General features: G+C 43.2%; 1 pseudogene; it reads right to left on the bottom strand.

Moving 5' to 3' along the window:
• Positions 1 to 2,815: 2,815 nt before the first annotated feature.
• Positions 2,816 to 8,111, bottom strand: LOC103081860 (39S ribosomal protein L37, mitochondrial-like; annotated as a pseudogene).
• Positions 8,112 to 9,130: the final 1,019 nt, after the last annotated feature.

Below are 9,130 nucleotides of genomic sequence, written 5' to 3'. Positions count from 1 at the left end.
CTGTGCGCCCGCGGGCTTCTCGGCGACTCCGGGATCCTTGAGGCGTCGGCCGCCGCCCCAGCCGGCGTCCTGAGCCAAACTGCCGCGTCCTTCGCCCTCCGTGTGGCCGTGGCCTTTAAACTGCCTTTTCCTCGGCTGGGGGCGGGGGCGCTGAGTTTCCCGCTGGGAGGTAAAGTGGGCCCCCTTTACCTCCCAAATGCCTCAAGGAGACAGGCCTCTGGGCGCTAGGTAACCCCCCCACCCTCGCCCTACACGTGCCGGTGCGACGCCCTCGCGAGGCCGAGGAGGCGGAGCGCTTTCCCCAAGAGCGCAGTGAGTGGGACGCGGTGCCTGTCTCTTCTCTCTCCACAGGTTGGTCCCTTCCACACTCTGCCTGCTTCCTTTATCATCCTCTCTGGTCCTGTCTTTTCATCTGCCACTTCTGTCTGCTCTAAGCCCTAAAACTTTGTATGGGCTTAGTACGTCCTGCGCCACCGCCCAGGTCCCCACACTCTAAAGGGGCAGAACATGGTGACGGGATGCTCTGACCTCAACGGTTCCACTTATAAATGAAGTTACAGAGGAGAGGAGGGGACAGGGCCCCACTCTCCCTCAGAGATACTCGGAGTTTGCTCTTGTTTGTCTACTAATGCTTGTCTGAATTTTCTCATGCTTTCCACGTAAGTGAAAGTGGAAACAGGAAGGGAACGTGAAGGGCTCATCAGTCTAATTGCAGGTATACAATGATGTCGGGGATTGGTGATGGTTAGGACAGCGCTTGACCCGTGAGAAAAGTTTCATTAATTGCATTTTGGAGACAGGACCAAGGATAAGCCTTGTCACATTTGACCTGACATTATCCGGAATGTGTTCTTTGTTTTTTGGTTCAGAATTCGTTAAGTGACAGCAGTTGTTTGTTGGTGGTGGTCAGTTTTTTTAGACCATCCCTTCCGTGAATGATAGCATCAGCGGATTTTCAAAAGTATGTTAAAAATTGCTTGGTAGATTTCTACTGACATTGCACCCCTGAATCAGATGGAACGCAGTGTATAGCAGCAGTCAATGTTCCTTTGCACAACCCAGCAGTTTTATTCCTGGGACTCTACTTAAGACAGCTGGAAACTTATGTCCGCACGGGCACATGTGCCTGAATGTGCATAGCAGCGTTAGTCATTATAGCCCCAGACTGGAAACAGTTAACATGTGCATCAACGGGTGAGTGGATAAACAAAATGTGGTATATCCATATAATGGAATAGTATTCAGCATTAAAAAGAAAAGAAATACTGATGCATGTTACAGTATGAATGACCCTTAAAACATGCTAAAAGCCAGATATTTTCTGATTCCATTTATATAAAATATTCAAAAAAGGCAAATTTATAGAGACAGAAAACAGATCAGTGGTTGTCTTGGTATGAATAGGAATTAACGGCAAATGGACATGAAGGAACTGTCTTGGGAGATGGAAATGTTCTAAAATTGGATAATGATGATGGTTGCGCAAATCTATACATTTATTAAAATTCATTGAATTATAACCAAAAAGAAAGGCAAAAATTTCTTTTACAACTTTATTCCCAGAGTATCTATGACCTACAGCTGAGCCCCAGGGGGAAAACTTTTTGCAAGGCAGTTTTATAGAGAGATAAATGTTTAAAAAAAAAAAAAAGAAGAGTTCTAGTTCTTATGGAAGGATAACCATACTTCTATTCAGCAAGTTCTATTTTGGCGACTGCTTTGGAGAGTCTTATAAGTGTTAAAGCAAGTTAATTCCCCCCTTTCACTCTTCTAAGTGATTAATTCCTGGGAACTAGAGTTAGGCATTCCAGTTCGTGACATTTTAAACACACCTACACATAGACACAGTACAAAGTGCACATTTCCGAGGGGTTTTTTTTATGACTATGTTAGGATCTGTCTTAGAAATCCATATCAAGCACTTGGGTGGAGTATTGTGTGATTACAGTTTGGATTAAAAAAGGAAAAGAGAAAAAAAAGAACCCACTGACAGTTTAAATTAAAAGATTCAGTTCATCCAGCAGCCAAAAGTTTGGGTGTTTATCTTAACTTGATTATCTTAACTTAACTTGCCTCACCTTTCCTTCACCTTGTTCAGGGTTGCTCTGGAGGCAGAATTGAACGGTCCCTTCTGCTTCCTGACTCTTCCAGTTTAGACAGAGATGAGGCTCAAATGGGCCTTTTCTTGTCTTTGTCCTTGTCAGCAAGAGGCTGGTAATTTCCTGTTGGTTCCTTCATCAAAGTTACCAGGCTCTCATCCCTTTGATGCCTCTGTCCTCAGACTCTGAAGATAGCCAGGCCCTGCTGAGTCAGTTCCTTGTTTTCACTTAGAAGCCCCAGGCTACCCCAGGCCTTCTCAAAGTTTCCTGCTCTAGAGGCATCCTTTGGTAAATGGTATAAAAATTGAGGCAAGATCCAAATAGGGAGTTGGTTTTATCACATTGCAGTAGGCCCGCATCATGCCTTCCCCAGGCAGAGGGAGAACACTGAGAAAGATTGAACCGGTATGCCTTTTCTGAACCAGGCATTTCAGATAGAGATTCCCACAGCTGAGGCCACAGATAAGTGAGGAGACCACAGGCCTTTGATCTGAGTCTGATTCCTGGTTCTGCTGCTTACTAGCAAAGACTTTAATCTCTGTGAGATTCAGTTTCCAATTCTGTAAAATGGGGCTTGTTATCTGTGCCTAGATTGTTGCAGGGATTAAATGTGCCCACGTACCTAGAGCAGTAAGCACTGTGCTTAAAGCAGAGGCCCAATAAATGAAAGTTATTAATTGCTATTATTAATTATGAGGTCTGATTATTGTCACACCTTAAATCACCTGAGCAAGAAAGGAGTCGTGTTACAGTATGAATTATAATAATGATGGAGATTAATCTTATTATAAATGATATTAGTAATAAAACTTCTGGTCAAGAATATTTTAGCAGTTCAAAATTTACTGACACTGTAAGGCCTGTCATGGGTCATATAGAATTAGATGTGCCAACCTTGGAGGCAGGGGCCCTGGGTTCATGTCCTAGATCTGCAAATTCACTGAATCACCTTGGGTAAGTAATTTTCTTTCTGTGAGCCTCAGTTCCCGTGGCTGTAAATGAGAGCTTACTCAATGTAAGTTCTGAGGAGGATACTTGCAGAGCTGAAATTCTGGAGTTTTTAAGTCAGGCTCTGTTAAATTGAAAACATCTCTTAGATGCATTTCCTCTTTACACCACTAGGAGCAGTCAGGCAATCATCTCAGGCTAAGCCCTGACTCCAAGGATCCCCTCTCTCTCAAACATAACCCATTTTAACTCTATCTGTAGTGTTTCTTTGTCTTTCCCTCTCACCTAGACTATAAGTTCCCCAAGGGCAGGGATGATACCTTTTTTGGGTTTTGTCTGTATCTCCAGCATTAGAAGTCCAATCAATATATTTGATTAACTGATAATGTTAATTAAATATTTTTATTAAATTAAGGCCAGTATATCAGTCAGATATCACCACAGTAATACTAGGGTGTGAATAACCGCAGCACTCAGTGACTTAAAAAAACAGTTATTTACTCTCATACATCTGTGGGTTGGCTGGGGCTGGGCTGGGGTAACTCCACTCAGCTTCCTGTATTTCTCATCCTCCTCCGTAGGGCTAGCTTGGGCATATTCTCGTGGTGATGGCCACTGCACAAGATGCCAAGCAGAAACATGCGCGGTGTCTTGAGGTGTAGGCTGAGAACTGGAAACTATCTTTTCTATCTCATTTTGTTGGCCAGAGCACACCATATGGCCAGATTGAAAGTTAGGGCGTGGAGAAGTATAATCTGCTTTCTTAGTGAAAGAAGCTTTAGAAGTTGCACGGCAGAGGGTCTGAATACAGAGAAGTGTAAAGAGTTGGGGCCATTAATGCACTCTCCCACAGGCAGAAACAGATTTCCATCATGCCACCATTCTGGGTCATCTTGGGTTGTCAGGTCCCATGGGTTATATCCTATAATCATGAATACAATATTCTAGAACATTAGAGGAGATGAGATCAGAAGGCGATTTCAGTGTCTTACCGAACTCTAACCATGTCCTTCCTTTACTTTGAAGTTCCAGTGGTAAAGGAAGAAAGCAAGCAGAAATAATAATGTAATAATATTAATCACCAACTTCTATATAAAACTAGAAATTCTCAAAACATTCCTTCAAAGTATGTATTATTATCCTTATTTTACAGATTAGGGAATTGAGACAAGGAAATTATATGCCCTGCTCGATATAAATACAACTGGTAAGTACTGGAACTGGGATTCCAGCTATTGTATGTTTGCCTCACGAGTCATCCCACTAGCTTGCCCTTTCAGTGGAGAAGCTCATGCAACAGATTCTAGTCTTGATGTGTTTGGGGGTGTATGGGGAAGAGAGAGGAACTTTCCTCTACACCCAAGGCAGAGGGCATCTGTCTGATCCCTAGGCACAGTGTCTGCAACACAGTAGGTACACAAAAAAGTTTTCATGGAAGGGTAAAAGATGAAAGCGTGAAAGGAGGTGAGGGAGAGAGGAAGGGGAAGTCAGCAGAAGTGGACAAAGTAAGAGAGGAAGAAGGAGGATATAAGCGAAAAGTTATAGGATGTTGATCTATATGGAAAAACCATGCCTTTCCATGATGGGCAGAGATCTGTGGATTCTGAGGGTCACTCATCCCTTCCCCTACTGCTGCTGAGAACAATTGCCTCATGCATGCCTCCATTCCACAGTGTAGATGCTACAACCTGAGCCAGCCCCTGACTATCTTGCTGATCTTCCAATCTCTCCCTTGATCACTCAAGCCACACTTATTTTCTTGTTGTTGTTCAAATGCGCGTGTACTCCAGATTCAAGACATTTGCATTTGTTCTGCCCTCTGCCTGAAGCACCCTGCCCCCTCTTTTCATGGTCTGCTCCCTCATTTTGCCTGTTTAATCAGGATTTACCTGGCTCTCTCACCAGCAGAATCACCCATTCGATGCTCGAATCCCCCGTAGTCTACCACTTTCTATCCCTTTAGTCTGTTTTATTCTTGTTTATAGCATATATGTACTTGACATCATATTACTTATTTTAATTTACATGTTTTTATTGGTCATCTTGCTCCACCAGGCTATAACTTCAGGAGGGCAAAGTACATCATCTCTCTCATTCACTCCTGTGTCTTGAGCATCCAGTACTGTGCCAGGCATATGGTAAGCACTCAGTAAATATTTGAAGAATGAATACATGAATAATATATGCATGAAAAATGCTAACTGAATGAGTGAATCCCCAAACCAAGAGCAGATGAATCATCTGCTTGAATCTAAATGTGGTGCAAGTGTCCCTTGTTTACAAAGTGAATTTAATGATGCCAGTTATTCACACTACAAAATGATTCTGCATTTTACCAAAGGTTTTATTCGAAAGCTAATTAAAATAGCTACCTTGTTTAGTGCTTTTAAAAAATAATCCAATTTACAAAGTGGTGGTGTGCAGACAGCTTTTCTAGAACATATGAATTTCTTAAAATGAATTACAGGTATGCGTAATGACAGTTCTGATTCTGATATATAATTCTTGTTTGTTTGTTGTATGGACGAAGAAATTGGCCTAATAAAATGCCTCACAGAGGGTTATTTCAATGTTCGTATGTGCATACATTTACATTACTTTTTAAACTTGTGAATAGGTGCATTAAAATATGTTTGTGCTCCTGGAGAACCACTGGAAGTATTTTCAAGATTGGTACCGGCTTGCTTTGCAAATAGTCTACAATTTAGACTACAGGATTTGAGAGCTCTGTGTTCCAATTTTCATGAATGTTGAAACATTGACTATCGGTGCTGAGAAGGGAAGGCAGAAATGATCCTTAGCTGATGGAGAAGGCTTAAAAAAAATCTTTCTTTAGTGTCCTCAGCTTAAGATAGGTGAACTTACACAGCATAGACTATTTCAGTGCTTTATCTAGTGGTTGTGTGTTTCCCTTTCCCTATTCAGTTGCCTTTTTGGTGGCTAAGAGATAATAGTGATGTTTCCGTAGAGCAAAGGTAGGTCAAAATGGAATGCAGTACTTTACACAGGTGGCCCAAGAGCTTTCTTCTTGGAAACAATATTCCAGAAAAGTCTCTCTATTCTGATTGACAGTCACTTTAGTTCTGGGTCTTAAGCCATGATTGATTCCCCATTGCAAAGAGTATTGTTCTGGGCATGGGTAGAATTAAAGAATAACACTTTTAATAGCTATTCATTAATGCCTATTAAGTACTTTAATTTCAATCTTTACAACTGTTCTACAGAGCAAGTATTCTTATGCCCGTTTTATAGGTAAGTACAGGGAAGCTCAGAAAATTGGACAGCTTACTCAAATAGTTTGCTAATAAATGAATAATTAAATGTGACTTAATTGCTCAGAGTCTACAAGGGAATATAACTAGGAACTAATTTATATGGGAGAGGTGGTAAGGAGAGGTGAGTGGAGGTCTGCTTAAAGGTATGAATCAAAGCTGAGAATTAAAAGATGCAGATGGGCTAGTTAGGGCAAGTGTAGGGAGAGAACATGAACATTCATGGAAGAAATAGACTACATAAGGGCATTGAGGCAAAATGGAATTTGGAACTTTTGGGGAGCTAAAAAATTCTGTAAGACTGATGCTTAATGAGCTTTGAGGAAATACAGAGACAGATAACCCAGGGCTTTGTAGGACAAGGAAAGAATTGTGAATCATATCTTGAATGCAGTGGGCAGTTGTTGAATTTTTTTTTTTTTTCTTAAGCAGAAGTGATCTGATTGTATTTGTTGACGAAGAGCATAGTGGCTTCAAGTGGATGAGAGAAACAAGGGATGCATGGATCTTTTAAAATTAATGTTTTCGTTTTCTTTGGATGTATACCCAGGAGTGGAATTGCTAGATCATATGGTAGTCCTACTTTTAATATTTTGAGGAACCTCCATGCTGTTTTCCGTAGTGGCTGCACCAATTTACATTCCCACCAACAGTGCACAGGGGTTCCCTTTTCTCCACATCCTTGCTAATAACACTTACGTCTTATCTATTTGTTGATAGTCATTCTGACAGATGTGAGGTGATACCTCATTTGCGTTTCCCTGATGATTAGTCATGTTGAGGGTCTTTTCATGTGCACCCCAATGTTCACAGCATTATTATTTACCATAGTCAAGGTATGGAAGCAACCTAAGTGTCCATCAACAGATGAATGAATAAAGAAGATGTGAGATACACACACACACACACACACACACACACAAAGAGACACACACACACACACAAAATGGAATCCTGTATCATCATTCACATCATAAACATTGTATTCCTGAAGACCCATAGTGGGAGATACGGGAGAGAAGGTCTCAAGAACATGATTCTTAGTAGCTTCTACTTCCTCTTGGAAGGTGTTGGGGTGGGGGGGCAGAGGATCCTTGGCATTCAGTTGGGCTCCACTGGAACCATGGACCTGAATAAGAGTAGACTCTCGATTCCAGGTGGTGGATAACATGTTGTTTTGGGCACAGATCTGCCTGGCCAGAGAAAGATGCTTGAGAATCTGGGATTTACACAGCTGTATCAGACTGTCCACAATGACTGGGCAGTAGGTCTCTCTCTTGGGGATGTCTTCATTAGAGTGCCAGAGACAAGCATGAGAGATCCCATTCAGAACACGTTCATCCTGGTTCTCTATGTGGTTCCTTGGATTGTCAGCAAGGCTAAGCACTCTCTTAGGAAGGCCTTCTATTAACTTGGTCTTGGTAAGCCAGAGGGCCTGCTTTACACCCTCGAGGCGGCGGCAACGCTGGTGGAAGATGTAGCAGGCCTGGTCCTTGGACAGCGGGTGCTCGTGAAGCGGGGGCAAGCGGCCGTACTTCGTGTGCGTCCAGCCGGGGTCCCAGGGCGGGAAGACTCACCGCGCCAGACCAGGCATAAAGTGCATCTTCCCTGCGTAGGTGATGGGCTCCAGTCCAGGAATCTCGTACACCCTGTCCGGGGGAGGAGGCTTGGGCTTCCACGTGGAGCACATGCCCCACTCTTATGCCCCACGTCTTGGGGCCCTGCAGCTCCCAAGACCGAGCCGCCCGGGGCGAGCAAGTGCCAGCCTTGCTGGCCCCGATGCCAACGCCATAGCGATCCGATCTCTTCAAGACCTCCACCAGGACGCTGCCATCTTCCCGCGTGCAAAGCCTGCCGGGAACCCAACCTGCAGTTTTATGAAATCATTTTGGGCACTAGGCTGCTCTCCTTTCCTGTGCCCGCAGATATCCTCCTGGGTCAGGAAGACAGTGTCACCTGATGTTTAATTAGTTAAAAAGAGAAATCCCTCAGCTCTGAGCAGACTCTGACTTTGGACAAATACTTTCCTCTCTCTGAGCCACTTCTTGTCTAAAATGAGGAGTTTGGCTGAAAGATTTCTACATTTCTGTTTCCCTCTGAAAGCCCATGGTTACTGATTACCTTCACTCCAGGCACAGTTTTTCAAAAGTATGTCCAAAGGATACATTTATATTGATTCTGTGTCAGTCGGAGTCCTGCCCTGAAACACAAGTGGTAGGACACGGAGGGCATTCAGTTTACCCCAGAGGTCAGTGCAGAGGTCAGCCAGGTCCCCTGATGTTGCCACTCAGGGCCATTTGTCAACAATTTATTTTGTTATCTAATAACATCGGTACCTCCGTCAGAGAATTGCTGTAAGTTAGAAGGGTGATACATCGCAGTGCCTAGAATACAGCAAATACTCAGTGAATGTGTTTTTCTTCTCCTCTGCTCCTCACTCATCTCACTCCTACTTCTCATTAGCTTTCATTTCTCAAAATTGAACTAAGGCATCAGACGTTTCAGAAAAATATTTCCTGACCTTTCCCTTCCCACAGTCTTGTCTACAATTTGATTTTGCTACAGTGTATTATTATTACCATTATCCCCAGTGCTTGTCTGTCCCCCACTGTCCCTCTGCAGGAGACATTTAGAGACCAGTAATTACTGATACTTCATCATACTGTCTCTCAGGCACACAGGCGCACGGTAGGTGTTCAATAAATGTTTGCTAACGTTTACTGCCAAAGAGGATGTTTAAAGAAGGCATCCTCGAGGAGGGATGATGACCAAAGAGGAGGGGAAAAAAAATCACGTATGTCAGGCCAGCTC

Source organism: Lipotes vexillifer, unplaced genomic scaffold, assembly GCF_000442215.2.
Source record: "Lipotes vexillifer unplaced genomic scaffold, Lipotes_vexillifer_v1.1 scaffold504, whole genome shotgun sequence".
Classification (NCBI taxonomy): Eukaryota; Metazoa; Chordata; class Mammalia; order Artiodactyla; family Lipotidae; genus Lipotes; species Lipotes vexillifer.
Note: the sequence above shows the minus strand (reverse complement) of the source record. Positions and strands in the feature narration are given on the sequence as shown.